We start from the raw sequence: 27,139 nt of genomic DNA, 5'->3' as shown, positions 1-27,139 counted from the left end.
AAAAGTTGGTTTTATTCCCATGTAATGTGATTGCCCTGCTTTTTAGTACTTCATTGCCTAACACGCTAAAAAACAATTAAAAGACACTTCTGATAATGTCATTTTTTTCCCTCATAAAGCTAGTTTCTTATGCTATTTTGGGTATTGCTAACTAAGAATACGAAAAACACTCAAAATACAGGCATTTCCTAATGTTTTTCTGTTTCTCAATTAAGATTGTTATTCATGAGTTTCAGCATTTTGGAATCGAAGAAACTTCTTTATATACACGAGTTTTTTGCGTTTTTCTACGTAAAACACTGAGAAGATACATTTTCAGTAATTTTGTTTTGGATTCCCATATAGAGTGAGTCCCTTATTATTTATCGTTTTGGTGCCTAACATGCTGAAAAACACTCAAAAGACAGATTTCTGGTAAGGTCGTTTAATTTCCTCATATAGGAGGCTTTGCATGCACTTTAGGGTTTGGTACATAACAGTCCGAAAAAAAAGCTAAAATTAACTTTTTTGATAATATTCTTTTGTTCATATAATTTTCCTGAATTTTTTTCAGAATTTTGGCATCTCGGTACCTATGAAGATGAAAAAAAAAATCCTATTTTTTGTTTTTATTTTCTAAATAAAGAGTGTTATTTGTGGGTTTTAGCTTTTTGGTACTTAAGGAACTTAAAAAAAACACTCATAATACACGTTTCTCGTAATGTCCTTTTGTTTCCCAAACATAGTGTTCTTTGCATGTATTTAAGCTTTTTTATAGATAACATGATAAATATCACCCAAATTACATGTTTTTTGGTAATGTTATTCTGTTTCTCCATAAAGTTTGTTTTGCATGCGTTTTAGCGGTTTGGTATATAAGGAGCTCAAAAACATTTAAAGGCAAGTTCTTGGTAAAAATTGGTTTTGATTCCAATGAAAAGTGATTGCCCTGCTTTTTAGTGTTTTATTGCCTATCACGATCAAAAACACTCAAAAGACATTTTTCTGGATATGTCATGTTTTCCCACATAAATCTGGTTTCGCATGAAATTTGGGTTTTTGGTAACTAAGAATATGAAAAACACTCAAAATACATGAATTTGGTAAGGTTGTTCTGCTTCTCAATTAAGAGTGATATTCATGAGTTTCAGAATTTTGGTATCTAGGAAACTTCTCCATATACACGAGTTTTTGCGTTTTTTGCCTTGTTGTTCTTTTGAACTATAATACACTCATTATACACTTTTATAGCAATGTCCCTTTGTTTCCAATTATAGAGTGCTTTGTATCAATTTTAGCGTTTTTTTTTGTAGGTAACAAGCTCAAAAACACTCAAAATATACCTTTTTTGGTAATGTTTTTTTCTATTTCTTTATATTGGTTGGTTTGCATCCATTTTAGCGTTTTTCTACGTAAAACATTGAGAACACACGTTTTCAGTAATTTTGTTTTGGATTCCCATATAAAGTGAGTTCCTTATTATTTATCATTTTGGTGCTTAACATGCTGAAAAACACTCAAAAGACAGATTTCTGGTAAGGTCGTTTAATTTCCTTATATAGGAGGCTTTGCATGCAGTTTAGGGTTTGGTACATAACAGTCCGAAAAAAAAAACAACTAAAATCAACTTTTTTGATAATATTCTCTTATCATATAATTGCCTTGAATTTTCCCAGAATTTTGGCATTTCGGTACCTATGAAGATGAATAACAAAAAAAAAAAAATCCTATTTTTTTTTTTTTTATTTATTTATTTTTTTTTTTTTTTTTCTAAATAAAGAGTGGGTTTTAGATTTTTTGGTACTTAAACTTAAAAACTCTCATAATATACGTTTCTCGTAATGTCCTTTTGTTTCCCAAACATAAGGTTCTTTGTATGTATTTAAGCGTTTTTATAGATAATATGATCAAAAATACTCAAAATACATGTTTTTGGTAATTTTATTTCTGTTTCACCATAAAGTGTATTTTGCGTGCGTTTTAGTGTTTTGGTATATAAGGAGCTCAAAAAGACTTAAAGGCAAGTTCTTATTAAAAATTGGTTTTATTCCAATGTAATGTGATTGCCCTGCTTTTTAGTGCTTTATTGCACTAACACGCTCAAAAACACTCAAAAGACATTTTTTTCTGGTAATGTCATTTTTTTCCCACATAAAGCTGTCTTCGCATGCAATTTGGGGTTTTGGTAACTAAGAATGTGAAAAGCAGTCAAAATACACACATTTAGTAAAATTGTTCTGTTTCTCAATTAAGAGTGTTGTTCATGTAGTTTCAGCATTTTGGTATCTACGAAACTTCTTCATATACGAGTACGAGTACACTAGTTTTTGCATTTTTTGCCTTGTGGTTCTTTTGAACTATAAAACACTCATTATACACCTTTTCTTGTAATGTCCTTTTCTTTCCCATTATAGAGTGCTTTTCATCAATTTTCGTGTTTTTTTATAGGTAACAAGCTCAAAAACACTCATTGTTATCGGTGGTATTGGAATTTTAGATTTATCAATTTATCAGTTATTGGTTATTGGGCAATAAATTTATTGCCAATTATCAGTCATCACTGATAAGGTTATTGTTACCGATTTATCAGTTATCATGATTAATTTTTTTCGTCATCACGACCAGCTATATATATATATATATATATATATATATATATATATATATATATATATATAATATATATATATATATAGATATATATATATATATATATATATATATATATATATATATATATATATATATATATATATATATATATATATATATATATATATATATATATATATATATATATATATATATATATATATATATATATATATATATATATATATATATATATATATATATATATATATATATATATATATATATATATATATATATATATATATATATATATATATATATATATATATATATATATATATATATATATATATATATATATATATATATATATATATATATATATATATATATATATATATATATATATATATATATATATATATATATATATATATATATATATATATATATATATATATATATATATATATATATATTTATATACACCACTTTCAAATTTTACAACATTTATTTAGTTCTTGAAGTAATCATATTTATTTCTCTAGTGCTACTTCCAAGTTTCTCTCACTCTATCACTTTGTTCTACGACTACCCATCTTTGTTTCTTTATCCTCTTGTCCCATTTCCAACATATGCTATTTCTTAGCTCCATTTGTCAATCTTGACTCCGTCATATTCATGTTAATAATCAGATTGGCTCCATTATATTCAGAATTTTCTGATAATTCTCCACTTTTCATTTTGCATGATTATCTTCATGACTGTAGCATCATTTACAGACATATATTTTTTTTGGTCATTTAGCATATAATTTACATAAAATGATATACAAAATTAGAGCTAGTGTGTGTGTGTGTGTGTGTGTGTGTGTGTGTGTGTGTGTGTATGTGTGTGTGTGTGTGTGTGCAGTTGATAAAGACATGCTGTTGCTACAATGAGACAGATCATTTGTTGTGGGGGCTGTTGAACCACACTTAACAAGCTGAGGGAAGTGTAAAATATGTGGTCATTTATATATTTTGGTTGTGTGCAAGTACGGTGAGACAAGTCATAAAGGTTCACATGACTGCTGTACTGACAGGTGTGACCCTTTTATTCAGTGTGGAGCCTGCAGGGGCTGACAGATGATATGGAGTGTTTAAGTCACTATAACAGCAGTTTTGTTTTGTATCTGATGAAATTTTTAAGGATGCTAATGAAGGTCAGTATTGACTTTTTTTTAAGGAGGCAAGATAAAAGATATTTTGTAGCTTTATTCATCCATATACAGTATGTACAGTATTAGTAACAAGGGGAACCCACCAACCTCCTTGTAATCTCCTAAATTTCATTTTCATCTTCCTTTTTCCATTCTCCCTTTATTGCATATTTTCAGAAGTTCTTATATCCTTACCCACTGTCTTTTTTCTCTTCACCTCCCCTTTCCTTCTGTTCCATTTCCTGGTGATGGCACAGAATTATCAACAACAAGCTTTTGATGGCTGAGGATGAAGCCCGAATAAACCAGATACAGGCCAGGTCATTAGCAGCAGGCATGGCCGCCGTGCCCTCCAAGCCCGGGTGTTGAACCTGAGACCAAGCCAGGTAGGTGTGTGGCCTGTACACCTAGCCACTTGTACTTCTTGTGCTTCACTTCCTATGCTGTCACATGAAACATATTTATTCCTTGTTTTCACAATGTTTCACTCTTAATTTTTGTACTTGTGTTTTGCTATGTATGTATGGCAGCATGTCCTCAAAACACTAAGCAACATAAGAGGAAAGGAAATGAGGTGGTGATTTATTATTTCTCTTATATGACAATAAAAAAGTTGTCAAAGGCATGTCAAGTTTGTGTGCAGGATTCTGTATTTGAGTGTTGAAGCATGTGTAAATTCACTTGATAAGTATTTAGCTTTTTAAATTGATGTTTGGATGATAATGTGAAGGTTAACATGGCATTGTACTAATCTCCTAAAAAAAAGGCTGGGAACCATCTGTTCATAATGTGTGTAGGAGGCTCAAGGTATCAGGTGTTTAAGCTTTTAGATTGTGATTTGATAGGAGGAGTTATGTTAAGAAGGTCACATGACCTTGGTTGTCCATGTTGTATAGAATGTTTTCCAATTAAATTTCTTTCAGTCTCCCTATCTTTTTTACAGAGATGTAGTTTAGATATTTGATTCCAAAGTCAGTTAAGTTTTTCTCTTTTCATTCCTGATCAACTCTGTGCTCTTTCATAAGAGGCATTGATCTGTGCCTTTTCATAGAAGCATGGTCCATGACCTAGTGACATGCAAGGTTTATTGAAGGGACCTGAAAAAGAACCATTTTACAGTGATGAAATTATTCCTTTGAAAGTATTGACGGCTGATCTCTTTCTATAGGTGAGGGTTAGTGTTCTCTACTGTACCAAATACTGAACTGTCTTTTGTACTATTTCTCCATCTGTATCCTACCCAGTAATGGTAATAGACTGAGGAACTCCCCACCTTTGTTAATTTTTACTAAGTATTGTCCTAGTGGTAATCAGATGCAGCATTGATTTGCTTAGGAGTTGGGTATCTGAGAATGAGTGGTTATTGGCACCAAGTGCAGCTCAGTTGTGGGTAACTCCAGTTGTTGGGAGCATTCCATGGTACTCGTACACAGATGGTGGGATAGTCTTGCATTGGACTCTTACAAATGTGTACTATGTCCCAGTGAGTTTTGTTTTTATTTGACATGAATCCCAAGTTTATTTAGGCATTTCAGGGACTTATTGTGGGTGATGGAGATCTCCGCAGCACTCTTCTCTTGCTGGGTGGGTAGCTGTGGAAAAATTCATATGAATACAGATGTCAGATGTAGGTAAAATAGAGAAATGTTGATTTGATTGTGAACTAAATCCCACAACTTATATTATCTTTGATAAGAAAGGTTTCATTTAGACCATGAAAATTGGATAAAAGAAGCTGAACATTATTTTACTGCAACAAGAAGGCACACAAAGTGAAGGAGATCGCATACTTGACTTTAGTTTGTTGTTCCTTTGATGGGGAACTTGTATCATTGTTAAAAGCTTAAATCCTGTAAAATAGCATGGATACATCTGAATCTTTATTCAGTCAAAAGTTTATATGATGTGTAGACTATTCAAGCTTGCCAGCCTGGAGCCTGGAGCCTGCTTGTTGTAGAGTTGTCCTATGTTCTGTAGATTTGCTTGATATTATAAACAATTATGATAAAATTTTTGTAAACAATTTTGTTCTTTATTTCTGTCAGTATCAGATTCAGTATTTTCTCCATCTTATGGCAGCATATATTTTCAACACAGAGTGAGGGCAGTGTCATTCCTCCTGTCCACTACCCCAACTTCTACTCCCAACACTACCACAGCAATGAGCGGTCTGGTGTGGTGGCTGAGGATTCTTTTGAAGAGGACAACGCTTCTGCTTCATCTGAGCAGGTCAGAAGGTGGATGGCAGCAGTATTAGTAGCAGACTGGTGTTACCTTGATGCTACTGCTACATTTCATTATTTGCATAGTTTTTTCAGTTGTCATGGACTTTGTGTAATATATATAAAAGTATATGAAGCTCAAGAAACTTGTTGATAAGGTTTATGTTCAGCATACAAATTGTAGGATGCAAAGACAAGGATTGAAATATCATTGCCACAATTCCTGACAAAGCATTTGGTGCCACAGAATATTCAGCAATGTAATGTTTGTTTGGTAAACAAACCAGTTTCCCTGAATGATAGCTTTATTTCTGCAAGTTAATACAGTCTCTCTATGGGGGAGAGTTTGGACACAAAAGCCAAGCATATATATATATATATATATATATATATATATGTGGTTTGTGAGCCAAGCATACTGATCATTACACTATCATGTGTAGTTTTAATATGTAATTTAGATCAAGGACAGTGCAGTGATAGAGGAAAAATTGTTCACTAGATTTTTTCAGAGAAGTTTTATGACATAAAGGATTAATTGAACGATCAGTATATATATTGGCTTACTAGCTGCATCTCTTTAACACAGAAGTGCATCGCTGTTGTGGGAGGGAAGATATGCAGTGTTTCCCTGCCATCTGTGGGAGTTACATTCCAGAGCCTCCTGCAAATAGTTAAAATCTGTGAATATGGGAAACCATCCTTATAAGGATCAGAACTACCTATATTTATATTTTAAACCTTAAACTATGCATCTCACATTTACTAAGCAAATCACTTTAAGACAATAAAAAACAGTTATTATATGTATAGTACATGATATTTTAATTAAAAAATACAGTGCACTATAAAATAAAACGGGAATAAGTTGATATGTACAATAAACCCTTGATATAATGAACTTCTATTTACCAAATTTCAGGTATAACAACCTATTTAAGGCTGCTGTCTGCTGCCTCTCTCTCTCTCTCTCTCTCTCTCTCTCTCTCTCTCTCTCTCTCTCTCTCTCTCTCTCTCTCTCTCTCTCTCTCTCTCTCTCTCTCTCTATACACATATATAGCAAATTTTCATCTCAAGTGACCCACTCTCCCCCCATATGTGTTCATTATATCTTGGGTTACTGTAATTTATAACTGAAAGAATAATTTGGGCTCTTTGGGCTGAAAGACTGAGCTGGTGGTGACACCTGGCAACTCTGAAAACTCCCCATTAGTTAGGTTAGGTTAGGGAAAACTCTGCAAATATGCAAAACCATGAATATGTGAGGGAACGCTGCTATAGGCTATCTCTTATTTGTTGTAGATGTATTCCATTCTATTGGCATAGAACGATAGGAAAATGGCATCAAGGAAGTAGGGATGCCACCAAACTAAGGAAATAGAGAAGTCAAAATTTAGTCATTGCTCTGTTTTGTGAATTGGTAGATATTGTGCCTGGTGGCTCCACTTCACCATTCCTCAAATCAGGGCGGTCAAGTTCTCAACTTAAGCCAAAAGTATTCTAAAAAAGTAGCTTAAGAAAAAATATGTATTTAGTACAGTCCATGTAATGAAAAGGAACTAATCATGATTAAACAAAGAACTCTATGTTCTCCTTTATGAAAGAGAGAAATTCATATATTATAAATATGGGAGGTATGTATATTACAGTCCCTGTATTGAAGGGGAACTCATCATGATTGAATGGATAACTATGTTCTCTTTTATGAAAGAGTGAGAAATTCATATATTATAAATATGGGAGGTATATATATTACAGTCCCTGTACTGAAGGGGAACTCTTCATGATTGAATGGATAACTATGTTCTCTTTTATGAAAGAGTGAGAAATTCATATATTATAAATATGGGAGGTATATTTATATTACACTCCCTGTATTGAAGGGGAACTCATGATTGAATGGATAACTATGTTCTCTTTTATGAAAGAGTGAGAAATTAATTATGAGCGAAACAAAGTTTACTATGGAGGTTGTTGTTTCGTTTTGAGGGGCCTGGCTCGGTCTGACCATAACCCTATTCAATCGCTAATATCTCCAGAACTACGTGGCTGATCGTAACAAAATTAGCATCATATAATAGCACACCTCTATCAATTTTTTATGATATAGCTTTCATCTCTTCTATTGGGTGAAGTTAACTTACTAAAAGTAGAAGGGTGTCAGAAATGGGATTTCTCAAAAACTACTCAACCAGTTTTAATGAAACTTAAGAGGTGTCATGTTATAATTTTAATAAAATTCCTTACGTCAACTTTGAAGTAGCACTGTACATGCACAAAGTCAAAATTACAACTTTTTAAGTAATTAACTGATCAAGCTCAAATTTTTGTTGGTAATAAGAGTAATACAAGTTATGATGAAAAATCATGTGAAATTTGCAACACTACTGTGCATATGCAAAATACAATACAAAACTTTTTGTAAAGTGACCATCAGTTTTCTGCAATTTTCATCAATTTTCTTTTATCTCAATGAGAGCGGATAGATACCACTGAACACAAAATGAAATTTCCTACCAAGTGGTATATAGCACAACCACTGGGCTCTTGTAGAGTTTTGAGCTAGAGTGATTTGAATATTAGGCAAGTGCATGATGTGTGGGGTGCCTGAAGTTGCCTCTCTCTCTCTCTCTCTCTCTCTCTCTCTCTCTCTCTCTCTCTCTCTCTCTCTCTCTCTCTCTCTCTCTTCTTGAAATACCCCTTCCACTGATGCATTACTGACATCTTTGCTCGTTAATCGCCTTCCAAGGCATTTTACTGGTATATTATAACTTTTCTTCATTAAATTGTGTAACATTTGCTGTCTTAGATATAATTTTCTATCTGTACAACATCACCTCTCCTCTAGTAAACCTCATCTTTATTTATGATATGCATGTACAGTATTATGAATAAAATAATAAAAAATAATTAGGTAAAAACCAACTTAAAATTTTCTTGATGTGTCCTGTTGGTGATGCTCATCAAGGCTAGTGTCTTCTGGTATCAACCCTATGTCTCTTGAGACCCCCCCTCAACTTTTTCTTCATTAATTTCTGCAACATTCACAGTCTTAAATCTAGTTTTCAATTTCTAGAACACAATCTCTCCTCTACTAAACCTCATCTTCTTTTCCTCACTGAAACATAGGTGTCTGAGGCAACTTACAATAGCCCCTTTTCTGTTCCCTCCTACTTTCTTTATTCTCATTTTCAATCCAAAGCTGAATGTTGCGTTTATGTGTGCAATGACTTAACCTGCTGTTGTGCCCACACTCTTGAATATTCCGAGTTTTTCACCATCTGGCTACTATTACAGAGTCACTCTCAAACTAAATTTATCTGTGCTGTATACCTCTCACCTAACTCCTCAGACTATAAGAAATTCTTTGACTACTTAACCTCCAAAGTGGAGCACATTCTGACTCACTTCCCTTTTGCAGAGACCTCCATTCTTGGAGACTTCAATGTTCACCACCAGCTTTGGGTTTCCTCTCCCTTCACTGACCATCATGGTGAACTAGCCTTCAACTTTGCTATCCTCCAATTGGTGCAACACCCTGCTCATATCCTTGACCGTTTTGGAGATACACCCAACATTCTTGACCTTTTCCTAACCTCTAATCCTTCTGCTTATGCTGTTACCCTATCTTCTCCATTGGGCTCCTCCAATCACAATCTCATATCTGTATCTTGTCCTATTGCTCCAATCCATCCTCAGGATCTCCTAAGGAGAGGTGCCTCTGGTGTTTTGCCTCTGCTAGTTGGGGGGAACTGAGGAGGTATTTTGCTGAATTTCCTTGGAATGACTACTGCTTCTGTGCCAGAGACTGTGTGCCGAGCCCATAACGGAGGTGATAGTGTCTGGCATCGGGCCCTACATTCCTCACTCTTTTTCTCGACCTAAACCTTCCAAACCTTGGTTTAACACAGCCTGTTCTCCTGCTATTCATGATAGAGAGGTAGCTCACAAAAGGTACTTGAGCCTTCCATTACCAGAATCTCTTGCACTTTATATTTCTGCCCATACCTAAACTTTCCAAACCTTGGTTTAACACAGCATGTTCTCCTGCTATTCATGATAGAGAGGTAGCTCACAAAAGGTACCTGAGCCTTCCATTACTAGAATCTCTTGCACTTTATATTTCTGCCCGGAACCATGCTAAGTCTGTTCTCCGACTAGCCAAAACTCCTTCATTAATAGAGTGTCAAAATCTTTCAAGATCTACCTCCCCTCGTGATCTCTGGCACCTAGCCAAAAACACCTCCAATAACTTTGCTTCTTCTTTCCCTCCTTTATTTCAACCAGATGGTACCACTGTTATCATATCTATCTCTAAAGCTGAACTCTTTGCTCAAACCTTTGCTAAAAACTCTACCTTGGACAATTCAGGGCTTGTTCCTCCCTCTCCTCCATCCTCCATGCTACCTATTAAAATTCTTCACAATGATGTTTTCCATGCCCTTGCTGGCCTAAACCCTCGGAAGGCTTATGGACCTGATGGGATCCCTCCTATTGTTCTGCAAAACTGCTCCTCTGTGCTTGCACCTTGCCTAGTCAAACTCTTTCATCTTTGTCTATCAACATCTATCTTTTCTTCTTGCTGGAATCTTGCCTACATTCAGCCTATTCCTAAAAAGGGTGACCGTTCTAATCCCTCAAATAACCATCCTGTTGCTGTAATTTCCTGCTTATCTGAAGTTTTTAATGCATCAACAGGAAGATTCTTAAACATCTATCACTTCACAACCTTCTATCTGATCAACAGTATGGGTTCCGTCAATGCCACTCTACTGGTGATCCGGCTTTCCTTACTGAGTCTTGATTATCCTCTTTTAGAGATTTTGGTGAATCTTTTGCTGATGCCTTAGACATATCAAAAGCTTTTGATAGAGTGGCACAAAGCTTTGATTTCCAAATTACCCTCCTACAGCCTCTATCCTTCTCTTGGTAACTTGATCTCGAGTTTCTTTTCTGACCATTCTATTGGTACTGTGGTAGATGGTCCCTGTTCTTCTCCTAAATCTATTGACAATGGTGTTCCTCAGGGTTTTGTCCTGTCACCCACTCTCTTCCTATTATTCATCAATGACCTTCTAAACCAAACTTTTGTCCTATCCATTCCTATGCTGATGATACCACCCTGCACTTTTCTGCGTCTTTTTGTAGATGTCCAATCCTTCAGGAAGTAAACAGTTCACACAAGGAAGCCACAGAATTCCTGACTTCTGATCTCTCCAAAATTTCTGACTGGGGGAGAGTGAACTTAGTATTGTTCAGTGTCCCAAGAATTCAATTCCTCCGTCTATCAACTCGACACAACCTTCCAGACAACTATCCCCTCTTCTTCAGTGACACTCAACCGTCCCCCTTCTCTACACTGAACATCCTCAGTCTGTCCTCTGTCCTTTAATCATAATCTAAACTGGAAACTTCACATCTCATCTCTAGCTAAAACAGTTTCTGTGAAGTTAGGCATCAGTCTTCTTCACCAGTTTTTCTCACCCCCACCCCTCCTTATCTGTCCATGTATGTAGTATGCTATCTTTTAGATAGGGTGTAATCAAAAGTTTTCCATCTCATCAACTCCTTTCCTCTAACTGACCGTCTTCAGCCTCATTCTCATTGCTGCAATGTTGCATCTCTTGCTATCTTCTACTGCTATTTTCATGCCAACTGCTCTTCTTATCTTGTGAAGTGCATGCCTCCCCTCCTCCCTTGGTTTTGCTGCATAAGACTTGCTTTTTTCTCTCATCCCTATTCTGTCCATTTCCCTAATGCAAGTTAACCAGTATTCTCAATCATTCATCCCTTTCTCTAGTAAACCTTGGAACTCCCTGCCTGCCTCTGTATTTCCACCTTCCTGTGACTTGAACTCTTTCAAGAGTGAGGTTTCAAGACACTTAACTTGTATTTTTGACTAACATTTTTGACTGTTTGGGGACTGGCACCTCAGTGGCTGTTTTTTTTTTTTTTTTTTTTGCTGGAATTTTTGTTTCCCTTGGCCTGTGCCACTCCTACATGAAGGGGAAGAAAAGAAAAAAAAGGGAGGTAGATGTGATCAGGGACTGAACCAGGAATGAACATACCAGAATACCAAGCCTTAACTAACTGGACCATGAGGTACCTCACAGCTAATCTAGCTTTGGCTCATATTTGTGTCCTATCACTGCATTACATGGCTCTTCCTTCTAGGTTAATTTCTGATGTTTCATTAATTTAATGTGCTACAATAAGTATCCAAACAATCCAAAGTGTGTGTCTGGGAAGTGTGGTTCTGGTCTTGCAAGGTTTACCAGAGTATTCACTAGGAAGCCCCTGCTCCATTCATGTTTTCTCCCTTTTTTGGGTGGGACACTCATTTCCTGTTTGACTCAACAAAACAATGCCATCATAAGTTCGTACTAGGCTTTATTCTTTCCCCTATATGAAATCTTTTAAGACTATCCCACCACCATGTTGCCAATGTCATAGTTAAACAAAGAAATACATTTCCTATTACAAAATTAAAAATTATGAAAAAAAAAAAATTTATAAACATGGGAAGTGGATGTGACCAGGGATTGAAACCAGATCTGACAAGCTTAAAGGACAAGCCTTTAGCTGACATAATCATAAAGTACATCACATCTAGTTTAGCTTTAGCTCATGTTTTCACATCCTAGCTGAGGTCTAAAAATGTGTACTAAGCATTTATGTTCCTTTTTACATAAGCTACTGTTGTTATTTGTCGACAGTATATAATTTATTTAGAGCTGCCTGTTATTTATTTTTCCAGTTTTTAGAGTAACATCTCTCAGGTATCAATAATTTTAACCCCCTGAGCAACAAGCAACACAGTGGTGTGCATCTCAGGGCTCTGATGGGTAATGAATGTATGTGCCTCATGATTTTCAATCCTTAAATTAAAATGAAAGTGGGAGAGAGATATTTTGAACATAACTTAGCAACATTTACAAAGCTGCTCCCTACCACTTTTAGTGACTTGCCATCTGGTATTCTATACAAGGCAAGTATCATGGAAGGAGGTGATCTGCCCTCATCCTAATGAATGGCTAAGTGCAAATGCAAGCTAACCTCATCCACTCCCATTAAGTGCTGTTAGACAAGGAGTCACAGTGGAAGAACATTCCTTTTGATATGTGGGGAAAGCAGTGAGGGCAGGTGGGGCAAGTGAGCTGTAGCCAGTACTATATCCAGCATAATGAACACACCTTTACTTCCTGTTGAACTAAAATAATGAGTCAGACAAAAGTACCACTAGAATGGAGAAGGATAGGTGCTTCTTATGCTGTAAGTTTCATTATTCTAGAATCTGTACTAAATGAGATATAACTAGGAATAAGAGTTATTTTTCTCTAAAAACTCATTACAAGAAGAGGTTTCTGCACAAAACACCCGTTGCTTAGGGGCTAGCAGAAGTTTCTGCATACTGGTAGTCTAGCTGAGTAGGTAATGCTTTTTGAAAGGTGATTACAAAATAATTTTATTACTGTAATATTTAGAGGCACTAGATCATTGATTATGGGGTATTATGAGTGAAAGAATTCACTGAAGAGTGTCTCTGGTATAATTGGCACCCAATCACTAATTGGACATTATGAAGGAAGAGTAACAACTGTAATGTCAGTGTCATTATCAAATTCTGTCCCCCTCCCCACACACACATACACACACACACACAATGGGCAGCAGAATTCTTATAAAAGAAGGAATAATAACAGACAAACAATATGGCTCCAGGAAAAGAAAATCATGTGTAACAAATCTATTAAGCTTCAGCTCAAGAGTGATGACATCATGTAGGAAAGAGAAGCATTTGTGGACTGTATATAACTAGATCTGATAAAAAGCTTTCGACAAGGTTCCCCCATGAAAGACTTATGTGGAAACTTGAAAATATTAAGAGACTACATGGGACAAGTATAAAGTGGATAGAAAATTACTTCAAATGATGAGAAATGAGAACAGTAGCTAATGATGAAAAGTTGGTTTGGAAAACAGTAAAGAGTGGTGTGCCACAAGGGTCAGTACTATCACCAATATGGTATTGTTCATTGTTTATATAAATGATATTCTTGAAAAAATTGATAGCTACAACAGCCTATTTGCAGATAATGCTAAATTACAGAAAGAAATAAAAAGTTGCAAAGACTGTGAATATCTACAAAATGACCAATAAAATTTGTGAATGGAGCAAAAAATGGGAAGTTAAATTCGATGTAAGCAAATGTCATATGATGGAGATGTGCAGAAGTGAATAGAAGACCACATTGGACATACAAGGTAGAAAACGAATATATTAAAAGGATCCAGGAAGAAAAGGATCTAGGAGTAGTAAAGCCAGATAACTTCCAACCAGAGAAGCATACAGGTAGAATATGGAGAACATTTACAGATTACTATGAAACATAGTACAGCTTCTTACCTCATGAACAAAAGTAAGATGAGAAAAATAATCCCTATGATAATAAGACCTAGATTGGAATATGCAGCAGTTGTGTAGTCTCTATGTAAGAAGCATGTAAACAAGTTAGGAAGAATACAAACAATAGCAACAAAAATGGTGGCAGAATTTGAGGAATTAAGTTATGAAGAAAGATTAGAAAAAATAGATTTACCAATACTGGAACAAAGGAGAGAAAGAGATTTGATAACTATCTACAAGTTGGCAAACAAAATGAAGTTGGTAATGACAAAACCATTACTAAAAGAGACAAGCAGTCATGACAGTAGAATGGGACACTCACATAAGCAGGGGAAAAGAAGATGTCTAAACAACACAAAGAATAGTTTTCCACAAAGACACACTGAAGTTTGGAATGGACTAAAAGAAGATATGTATAGTTTTGGCAACAAGTGTACACAAACTAAAGGAAAAATTAGATATGTATAGGTATGGAGATGGGACCACATGAGTGTAGCTCGGGCCCTGTAAATTACACCTAGGTAAATACACAACACAGTGCACACCGTGCATGGCTACATGGATTTGTTTCTGACCATTATAGAGATGTTGTGTGATGTTTCAATAAGTGTGATGCCAAGAATGGAGTGTTATCTGAACTAAATGTATACTATCTATGGTAAGAAATAGTGGTACAGATATTATAATAACTTTCTAATTAATTACTGATTTGAAAGGTATATAAAGACAGGTTGCCTGATGGGATCCCTCCTATTGTTCTCCAAAACTGTGCCTCCGTGCTTGCACCTTGCCTAGTCAAACTCTTTCAACTCTGTCAACATCTACCTTTCCTTCGTGCTGGAAGTTTGCCTACATTCAGCCTGTTCCTAAAAAGGAAGACCATTCTAATCCCTCAAACTACCGTCCTATTGCTTTAATTTCCTGCCTATCTAAAGTTTTTTAATCTATCCTCAAGAGGAAGATTCTTAAACACCTGTCACTTCACAACCTTCTATCTGATTGCCGTATGGGTTCTGTCAAGGCCGCTCTACTGGTGATCTTCTGGGTTTCCTTACTGAGTCTCAATCATCTCTTTTAGAGATTTTGGTGAACCTTTTGCTGTTGCCTTGGATATATCAAAAGCTTTTGATAGAGTGTGGCACAAAGCTTTGATTTCCAAACTACCTTCCTATGGCTTGTGTCCTTCTCTCTGTAACTTCATCTCAAGTTTCCTTTCTGACCATTCTGTTGCTGCTGTGTTAGATGGTCACTTTTTTTTCCTAAATCTATTAACAGTGGTGTTCCTCAGGATTCTGTCCTGGCACCCACTCTCTTCTTATTATTCATCAATGACCTTCTAAACCAAACTTCTTGTCCTATCCACTCCTACACTGATGATACCATCCAGCACTTTTCCACATCTTTTCATAGACGTCCAACCCTTCAAGAAGTAAACATTTCACGCAGGGAAGCCACAGAACACTTGAGTTCTGATCTTTCTAAAATTTCTGATTGGGGCAGAGCAAACTTGGTATTGTTTATTGTCTCAAAACTCAATTCCTCCATCCATCAACTCGACACAACCTTCCAGACAACTATCCCCTCTTCTTCAGTGACACTCAACTGTCCCTCTTCTACACTGAACATCCTCGGTCTGTCCTTTACTTATAATCTGAACTGGAAACTTCACATCTCATCTCTAGCTAAAAACAGCTTCTATGAAGTTAGGCGTTCTGAGACATCTCTGCCAGTTTTTCTCACCCCTCCCACTGCTAACTCTATACAAGGGCCTTATCCGTGCATGTATGGAGTATGCTTCACACGTCTGGGAGGTTCTACTATTACTGCTCTTCTAGACAGGGTGGAATCAAAAGCTTTTCGTCTCATCAACTCCTCTCTTCCAGTTGACTGTCTTCAGCCTCCTTTCATCGCTGCAATATTGCATCTCTAGCTATCTTCTACTGCAGTTTTCAAGCTAGCTGCTCTTCTGATCTTGCTAACTGCATGCCTCTCCTCCTCCTGCAGCCTTGCTGCATAAGACTTTCTTCATTCTCTAACCCCTATTCTGTCCACCTCTCTAATGCAAGAGTTAACTGGTATTCTCAATGATTCATCCCTTTCTCTGGTAAATTCTGGAACTCCCTACCTGCTTCTGTATTTCCACCTTCTTATGACTTGAATTCCTTCAAGAGGGAGGTTTCAAGACACTTATCCTTTAATTTTTGACTACTGGTTTGGACCCTTTTCTGGAACTAGCATCACAGTGGGCTTTTTTTTTTATTGGATTTTTGTTGCCCTTGGCCAGTGTCCCTCCTATGTAAAAAAAAAAAAAAAGAAAAGAAAAAAGGGGGGGAAAGGGGAAAAAAAAAAAAATTAATTGCACTATCCTATGATCATATTGCATCAGATATTATATGAGGTTCCCAGAGCCAGAGTGATCTATGTGCCCTTGTGGTCAAAATTACTATTTTATTGCATTGTCTTCCCCAACCTTCCTAACGTGACGAGAGAGAGTGCAGACATCAGAATGGACCCCACATTAGGGTCAAAATCCATCCAAGTGAAATTATCCACAGAACCTTTTTGTCACGCTTGAGTGATAGCTATCAGTTGCTGGGGCCAGAGAGAATAACTCCCTCGCCACAGCAGCACGAGAAGAGTCAGCCAATGACAGCTCATGCAGTGATTCACGTGTCACACTGAGACACTTCCCCGCCACGACACCCACACACTTCACACTCTCCCTCCCTCCAGCCTGCTTGCTATCCATAAATAACAAGCTGCTATCTTAATTTTACTTTTACACAACACATAAGCCTTTCATTATTATGACGGACAACAACATACCCCTGAGGAGCCAGAAGCCACATTCCCAGATGCTTCTAAGATTTATCTTAGTGGGCTATGAACATCTTAGTGCTGGTAATTTTTTAAAGCAAAATCATTCGCAACTAAGAACCATGGAACATTCATAGCTATGAATGGGTCAGGGTTTTCATAGCTCACTAAGACAACAGTTTCTCCTCAACAACAACAACAATGTGAACATATCCTTGTCTGAAAATAAAATCAGAAAAAAAAACCTGAAAGTAAGCATTAAGATGGGTTTTATTATCAATATCAAGTAGTCTTCAAACACACTGAATAGTCTTTTGCTTTGAATAAATCATGTGTGTTTAACTGACTTGCTAGTTGAGTACTGAAATCACATATCTGGAAATTACACTCATTAATAATCACAGCAGCAACACACATGATCCAGTGTGTGTAGCCAACACAAACTAAGGCTAATTATAGTTAACCCAATCATTCCAAACATGACAATTGCAAATATAACTTTTTTTCATTATGTTCCTTAAAAAGAAAAAATAATTCTGTCAGGGCATTTTCTTTCACATTCACAAAAAAAAAAAAATAAAAATAAAAATAAAAAAATGTAAGTACAAAAGATGAGTGTTTCTTTTCTATGATCAATATCCCTGTGATAATAAGACAAGCAATTTTTTCCTAAATCTAGGTTCAAGATACATACTCATAAGAATATAAGAACATAAAAAATGGAAGCTGCAAGAAACCATCAGGCATACATGTGGCAGTTCCTGTATGAAATATACTTACCTATTTCCACCTATCTCTCCCCATCCATAAATCTTTAATTTTCTCTTAAAGCTTCCTAATGACCCAGCACCAACAACCTGATTACTGAGTCCGTTCCATTCATCTACCACTTTATTTGAGAACTGATTCCTTCCTATCTCTTTTTTAAACTAAATTTTTCAAGCTTAAAACTGTTATTTGTTGATCTATCCTGGTTACTAATCCTAAGAATTTTGCTTATATCCCCTGTGTTGTAACCCTTATAGCATTTAAAGACTTCTATCAGGTCCCCTCTCAACCTACATCTCTCTTAATGTAAATTTAACAGCTTCAATCTCTCTTTGTAAGGAATACTCCTCACTCCTTGTATCCTTTTAGCCATTCTCCTTTGTATTGATTCTAAAAGACCTATATACTTCCTGTAATATGGGGGACCAGAACTGCACAGCATAATATAGATGAGGTTTGACCAGCACCAAATATAACTTTAATATTACTTCGAGACTTCTACTTTTAACACTCTTAAAAATAAATCCTAATATCCTATTTGCCCTGTTTCTGGCCTCTATGCATTGCTTTCTTATATGGAATTTAGAGCTAACTATAAATTCTAAATCTTTTTGTACCCTAAACCTACCAGAGATTCATTGTTTATTGTGTACCTTCTGTGTGGATTTCCTCTACTTATGCTAAGTACTTTGCATTTCTTGATATTAAACTGCATTTGCCATCTGTCTGTCCATTCGTTCATCCTATCCAAATCTGCCTGCAAGGGGATGGCATCCAATTCTAATCTAATTAATCTACCTATCTTCGTGTCATCCTCAAATTTACTAACGTCACAACTAATTCCACTATCCAAGTCACTGATGTATATTAAAAACATCAATGGCCCTTATACTGATCCCTGTGGCACCCCACTAATTACTTAATCCCACTCGGATTTAGAGCTGTTTATTACGACTCTGTCGCCTGTCACTTAGCCACAACCTTATCCACCCTAACACCTTCCCATCTATTCCGTGTGCCCTAACCTTTCTCAGGAGCCTCTGATGGGGTACCTTGTCAAACACTTCACTGAAGTCCAGATATAGGATGTCATAACTATCACCATTATCTCCTGCCATGTAAACTTTACAGTAAAATCTTGACAAGTTTGTCAGGTAAGACTTCCCCTTCGTGAAGCTATGCTGTGACCAATTTATCAAGTTATGTTTGTCTAAATGTTCCCTAATGTTCTTTACTATTACTGACTTCATTATTTTTTCTACAACAGAAGTTAAGCTTAAATCTCCTTTCTTAAAGCTGGGTACTATATTCACTTGCCTCCACATTACCGGTATCTCAAGTGATTTCCTAAAGGCAGAAACTAACAGTTCACTAATAACGTCTTTGCATTCCTTAAGTACTCTGGGATATGAACTGTTCATGTTGACAAGTAGTTGGGTTTAGGAAGGGGGATAAAAACCCAGGGAGGAGTTAGGATTCTTTTAATCTCTAACGTTTCGGCTGAATAGCCATCCTCAGAGAGACTGATTTACATGAGTGAAAACACACTATTTATAACAACATACAAAATTTTCTCATTTGACATTCGTACAGAGTATTGCCATCCTGGCGTGTACCTCACCTAATTTAATTTTCCTAGTCAGGTGGCATTATCTGCCTATGTGACGAGCCTTTACTGGGGATTTTCCTTGTACCTGACCTGAGGGCCAATCTGGCGGAATTACCCACCCACCTGATAAAACCTTCTCTGTGATTAATGACTTCCCTAGTTGTTATGAGGGCTGCCTCTATAGCTTTTCTCATTCTTTTCTTCAATCCAACTTTAATTTCTTTAGCCTCTTCCCATTTTGGTAAGTGTTTACATTTTTCTATGTGCAATACAAGGGAGTTTGATGTGTTGTGTTTTAAAACACCTTTCCTATGCTCTGCTATTCTTGTTTTAAGTCCCCTGCCTGTTTCTCCTATGTACTGCTTTGTACAACCTTTGCATGGTATGCTGTACACTACGCTGTTATTATTAACAAGTCTGGTGTCTTTAGTCCTCGTTAGCTCACCAATTTTCTCTCCCGCTAATGTTGCTATTTTTAATCCTGTTCAAGACAAATATTTATTAATTATGGAAGCCTTGTCCGAATTTGGTACACATATATACCTCTCTCTTTCGCTGGTTGTACAGGGATCTTTATTCTCTTTGTTTTCAGTTGTTATTTTCTTTGCCTTATTCTTAAGCCTAACAAGGAGCCCTTCGGGATAACCCAGCTTTTTGAAAGTTGATATGATATATCGTATTTCTTGCTCTAGGAAGTTGTTGCTGCAAATTCTGAACGCTCTTAAGTAAAAATAAATAATCACACCAGATTTGACTCTCATGCTGTGGGTAGTGAATGAACGTCCAATAAGGACGATTTCATTCACTACCTTTCAGCCCACAGCATGAGAGTCAAATCTGGTGTGATTATTGTTTTTTACTTAAGAGCGTTCAGAATTTGCAGCAACAACTTCCTGACTAGGAAAATAAAATTAGGTGAGGTACACGCCAGAATGGCAATACTCTGTACTAATGTCAAATGAGAAAATTTTGTATGTTGTTATAGATAGTGTGTTTTCACTCATGTAAATCAGTCTCTCTGAGGATGGCTATTCAGCTGAAACGTTAGAGATTAAAAGAATCCTAACTCCTCCCTGGGTTTATATCCCCCTTCCTAAACTTAACTACTCTGGGATATATTTCATCTGGTCTTGGTGTCTTGAACTTTCTTAGCCTATCTATCACCTGTTCCACTATCTCCTTAATTATGGTAATATCTTTCAGCTTCTCATTCTCTTCTGCTCTAAAAATCTCACTATCCAGCATTTCCTGCATGTTTTCCTGGGTGAAGACAGTTAAAAAATACTTCTTCAGAATTTTACTAATCTACTCCCCAGAACTAACCAGCAACCTCAATCCTCACCAAACTTGTAGAACAATCAAGCACTTTCATTCATTGATGATACAAAATTCATTTCTTGGATTGGAATTTAGACTATCAGTTGTCAACTGGTTTTAAAGTGAGCCCTAACTTTCATTATGAAATCAGAAGCATCTGAGATCACTGTAGCACAATGGTGATAAGGCAGCATAGTGAAAACTGTGATGACAAAATGATTATGCTTATGAAGTGGTTAGTCTAGAAATAGTTCTGATATAAATTATAAAACTTGTGGCATGCAGTGAAGCAGAATTTATAGAGCAAGGGTGTCAGTTCTTTCCTTCCAAGCACAAAGTTTGTCTCTCATCAGTGGTATTACACATTACCAACAAATAGAAACAAAAGTGTTCAAAATTGTTATTTCTGACTCAAATCACTCCAATATGCCATTCAAAAATGGTGAAAAAAAATTGAAAGAATGTACAGATTTATAAATGCTTATCAAAGCTTTAATTATGCTTTATTCTGTCTCTCAAATCTCTAATATTAGAGTTACTAGTTTTAAAAGATTGGACTCCCAACTTTTTTATACAAGGCCCATGGATCTCATTTGGAGGAAAGTAGAGACAAGGATTTAATATGGTATACATTCACATTTGGAATCATTCCATCACATCTCAACCTCCAGGCTAGATATACAGAAGATGGTATAACTATTAATCATATGACCTTAATCATGTAAGATTAAAATGGAAATTAAAAAAGCTCTTCCCTGACAGGCAGTGAGGTTAAAAAAACTTTTCTCTGGCAGGTGGTGAGCTACAGCTACCTGGCTGCACCTCAAGGCCAAAGCCACTCCAAAGATGTGGTCTATGGGTCTAGTGCAGCAGCCAAGCCTCCTTCCTCTGGCCACAGCTTCTCTGCCAGATCTCCAACTCTTGGCCAGACACTTTCACTGGAAACTCAGAAATCTGGTCATACAGCAGCTCCTGGCCATGCCTCAGACCATACTCACCTCAGCACTACACCACCTGTTATTACGTTATTACTGCCTTCCAGTCCTCAAAATTATCTCACATTTCCTCTTCCCCATTAGTCCATTCCTCATCATTCTCTGCACCATCACCTTTTTTCTCCTCATCCTTCTCACCTTCTGCTCACTCATCATCTCCCCCACAACCATCACTCCCTCCTGCCTCTCCATTTACTCATCCTGAAGCCATATTTGCCATGCACCAAACTTCTGCCACAGTTCACCCTGCTGATCCCAGCCAATTTATCATCAAGGACTCCACTTTCCAGGTTAGTAAGTATTTGTGATTTCTCTCTCTCTCTCTCTCTCTCTCTCTCTCTCTCTCTCTCTCTCTCTCTCTCTCTCTCTCTCTCTCTCTCTCTCTCTCTCTCTCTCTCTCTCTCTCTCTCTCTCTCTCTCTCTCTCTCTCTCTCTCTCTTTCTCTCTCTCATTAAAAATGGTAATTTAGATTTGGGTCAATCTGTGAAAATACAAATAAGAAACAAATGCAAACACACACAAATGTACAAATTTGATTTTGGCTACCTTCTGTTCATTCATCTCCCTTTCCCCTTGTTTCTCCACCTTTTTATTTTTTGTTTGAGAGAGAGAGAGAGAGAGAGAGAGAGAGAGAGAGAGAGAGAGAGAGAGAGAGAGAGAGAGAGAGAGAGAGAGAGAGAGAGAGAGAGAGAGAGAGAGAGAGAGAGAGAGAGAGAGAGAGAGAGAGAGAGAGAGAGAGAGAGAAAATTGCCTCAGACCAGGGTATTTCCACTTGTATAGTCTTAAAACAGGCCATAGCCATTTTCTTCCATGTTCTTATTTGCTTCTACACACCTGCCATTATACCGTTCATGTTTCCCAATTTTCATTTTATAACCGTACAAACTGTTGCATCCCCTCTCTATACTTGCTCAAAAATATCTCATATTTTTCTTGCACTACTTTACCTTCAAATTGCTCTTTCCATTTAATTTTTCAATAAAACTTACTAAGCTCTGCAAAGTTTGCCTTAGCATAGTTCTGTCTCCAATTTCTGTATTGTTCTTTCCTGTGCAACACTGTTTCCTCCTGTAGTACTATCTCTATTGTCACATAATCACTTCTTCCCATTGAACTCAGACAATGTATACTTGGTCTACTTTCTGGGGTTTTCATAAACACTAAATCCAGCTGTGATGGTTCTTCTTCTCTTCTACATCTTATAGGCTCATTCACCCACTGTCTCGTTGTATTCACCATCATGGTTTGCATAAGTTCTTCACTCCATGACCCAACATTTTCTGTTACTTCCATCTCCTCCCAGTTAATTCTTTTAGTGTTGAAGTCACCTACTAAGAGTACTTTGTTACCTTTCCTTATCATTTCCTCCATACTATTTTTTTGTTTCTAGTTGCATACTTTTGAATTTATTAGTCTACCATGCATTAGTTTTTGGTGGTATGTATTTCACAATGATTTTCCTTTTTTCACATCTTTTGATCTTAATCACAACACTCATTGTTTCTACCATTCCATCACCATATTCCACTTCCTCAACAACAATATCCTTTTTTACCAATATCATCATTTCTCTTCCCTTTCCTTTTCTGTCCCTCTTCCATGTACTGTATCCTTCCTTTGCAAATCCCAACTTTATTTCCTCTTCTAGTTTGGTTCCTGTTAAACATACCACATCTGGTTTATTGTTCTTTAAATAGTCTTCAAGTTCCAGTAGGCTGAACACCAAACCATCTACATTAGTATACATAATCTTTAAACTTCTGTTTGGTGGTCTTGTGTGGCATCTTTGTGCCACCATTTCCTCACTTTCATGTCCACAACTTTCCTGTTCTCTATTCACTTTTTGACTTTTAGTTTACTTCTCTATTCTTTGTTCATGTCTCTTTTTATCCATATTTCCTTCAATCCTTTTGCTTTTGCCAATTTTCCTGTTCTTTGCAAGACATGTTCTGCTGCTGTTTGTGACATGATTCTTGTTTTACATTGGCTTTGTTCTATTTTTGTCATACTTTCCGATCCTGTAAACCTCTTCAATTTGTTCGACTCTCCCCTCTCCTTCCTCTGCCACTTCTGCTATAATTTCCTTAGTTCTTTTCACTTCTTTCTCTCTAGCTGTTTTCATGGGTAGGTTCTTTTCCTTGATCCCAAATACCACCATACACATCTTTCTCTGTACTGTGTCTCTCACAAGATTACTTTTTTCCTTTATTATTTTAATCACTTGCTTTTCCATATCCTTGTTGTTTCTGTTGCTGTTGCCTTGTTATGTCCTCCATGTCCACCTTTTGCTGTTCTCTCTCTTTCCAACCTTTGACTTCCTCTGTAACTAACTCTCACTCCTCCAACCCTAACCTCTCTTGCAAAGTTTTCTTTAATTCTTCATTCTCTTTCTTGAGTTTCTTAATCTCTTCACAGTATTTCTTATTTAAGTCCACTATTTTTGTCACCTCTTCTCAGTTCTTTGTTTTCTTTTTCCCTTTCCATCTCTATTATATCACTGGATATCTTTTTTTACATTGTCGCCACCCACTTCTGTTTCTTCCTTCCATGCCTTTATCATCGCTGTTAAGCTTCTTGTATTTTCACATTTTCTTCTTTAGTTATCCACATTCATGTATTTATATGAGCTACATTGAGATCCTCTTCCTTGAAGCCCTCAAAAATACTTGTATGTGTGTGTGTGTGTTAACCTAGTTGATTACACTTATCTAGTTGTGACATACTGTTCCATCATTACAGTGCGTGTGTCAAGGCTGAAGGAAGGACTTGGATAGTGAATGTGATAGTGTGGGTGATTGGGCCACTCAGGAAAAATTATACGATCAATCATACAAAAGTGTGATGCATGCTTCAAGTGCCAATGAAGAGCATTATGATAAGGATATATATATATATATATATATATATATATATATATATATATATATATATATATATATATATATATATATATATATATATATATATATATATATATATATATATATATATATATATATATATATATATATATATATATATATATATATATATATATGTATATATATATATATATATATATATATATATATATATATATATATATATATATATATATATATATATATATATATATATATATATATATATATATATATATATATATATATATATATATATATATATATATATATGTATATACACACACATTGTATAGGTCTTCTTGATAACTTGTTTTGCAGGGAAACTCCAGTTTCCTTCAACTTTATTCTTTCGTCAGTTGCTGTTTTGCCTATTTCTGCAGGCACCTTCAAGCTAAAAAAAACAATAAAATACTATGTAAAAGTTGTATATAATTCACATCATATGGCACTACACACAAAAAACAAAACACTACAAGCACCAAGATTATAAACTGGATTGACAGAAAACAATAAGTATCCACACACATCTTGCCTGTATGGCAATGAGAGAGGGACTGAAATAGTTGGGTTCCTACACTATGATAATGGTATTGGAACGGGCCTCCGAAACATTATCTTACAATATGTGATTGACTTGATGTTAAGTTATTATTCAGTACTGGATTTATGTGTGTAATATATATTGCCTCTAATAATTTTGTATCCATATTGGACTCTGTCTTGCGTAGTATTCTGAAATCTTTGTCACAAAAAGGGATGATCATGTTCATGTGAATGGGAACTTATTGCTGAAAATGATGGAACAGCTGGTTGATTATTAGTTCAAGGAGAAATACCTTTATGTTCAGCAATTCTATGTGCAAGGTTATGTCTAGTCTCATAAAGTTTGGTGGCATCCCTACTTCCTTGATGCCATTTTCCTATTGTTCTGTGCCAATAGAATGGAATACATCTACAACAAATAAGAGATAGCATATATCAGCGTTCCCTCACATATTCATGGTTTTGCATATTTGTGGAGTTTTCCCTAACCTAACCTAACTAATGGGGAGTTTTCAGAGTTGCCAGGTGTCACCACCAGCTCAGTCTTTCAGCCCAAAGAGCCCAAATTATTCTTTCAGTTATAAATTACAGTAACCCAAGATATAACGAACACATATGGGGGGAGAGTGGGTCACTTGAGATGAAAATTTGCTATATATGTGTATAGAGAGAGAGAGAGAGAGAGAGAGAGAGAGAGAGAGAGAGAGAGAGAGAGAGAGAGAGAGAGAGAGAGAGAGAGAGAGAGAGAGAGAGAGAGAGAGAGAGAGAGAGAGAGGCAGCAGACAGCAGCCTTAAATAGGTTGTTATACCTGAAATTTGGTAAATAGAAGTTCATTATATCAAGGGTTTATTGTACATATCAACTTATTCCCCTTTTATTTTATAGTGCACTGTATTTTTTAATTAAAATATCATGTACTATACATATAATAACTGTTTTTTATTGTCTTAAAGTGAATTGCTTAGTAAATGTGAGATGCATAGTTTAAGGTTTAAACTATAAATATAGGTAGTTCTGATCCTTATAAGGATGGTTTCCCATATTCACAGATTTTAACTATTTGCAGGAGGCTCTGGAATGTAACTCCCACAGATGGCAGGGAAACACTGCATATCTTCCCTCCCACAACAGCGATGCACTTAATGAATTGGGCCAAGATAATTAGTGAAAGCTTTCTGTGTTAAAGAGATGCAGCTAGTGAGCCAATATATATACTGATCGTTCAATTAATCCTTTATGTCATAAAACTTCTCTGAAAAAATCTAGTGAATAATTTTTCCTCTATCACTGCACTGTCCTTGATCTAAATTACATATTAAAACTACACATGATAATGTAATGATCAGTGTGCTTGGCTCACAAACCACATATATATATATGCTTGGCTTTTGTCTCCAAACTCTCCCCCATAGAGAGACTGTATTAACCTGCAGAAATAAAGCTATCATTCAGGGAAACTGGTTTGTTTGCCAAACAAACATTACATTGCTGAATATTCTGTGGCACAAAATGCTTTGTCAGGAATTGTGGCAATGATATTTCAATCCTTGTCTATGTATCCTACAATTTGTATGCTGAACATAAACCTTATCAACAAGTTTCTTGAGCTTCATATACTTTTATATATATTACACAAAGTCCATGACAACTGAAAAAAAAACTATGCAAATAATGCAATGTAGCAGTAGCATCAAGGTAACACCAGTCTGCTACTAGTACTGCTGCCATCCACCTTCTGACCTGCTCAGATGAAGCAGAAGCATTGTCCTCTTCAAAAGAATC

The 27,139-nt window shown here is 36.0% G+C and overlaps 1 long non-coding RNA gene across 1 annotated transcript; it reads left to right on the top strand.

Annotated features, from left to right (window-relative positions):
* Positions 1–3,596: 3,596 nt before the first annotated feature.
* Positions 3,597–26,899, top strand: LOC135102742 (uncharacterized). Its single transcript, XR_010269756.1, has 4 exons — positions 3,597–4,161; positions 5,873–6,004; positions 21,710–22,200; positions 26,424–26,899. It is a non-coding gene; the product is annotated as an uncharacterized LOC135102742 (long non-coding RNA).
* Positions 26,900–27,139: the final 240 nt, after the last annotated feature.

Source organism: Scylla paramamosain, chromosome 8 (genome assembly GCF_035594125.1).
Source record: "Scylla paramamosain isolate STU-SP2022 chromosome 8, ASM3559412v1, whole genome shotgun sequence".
NCBI lineage: Eukaryota > Metazoa > Arthropoda > Malacostraca > Decapoda > Portunidae > Scylla > Scylla paramamosain.
Note: the sequence above shows the minus strand (reverse complement) of the source record. Positions and strands in the feature narration are given on the sequence as shown.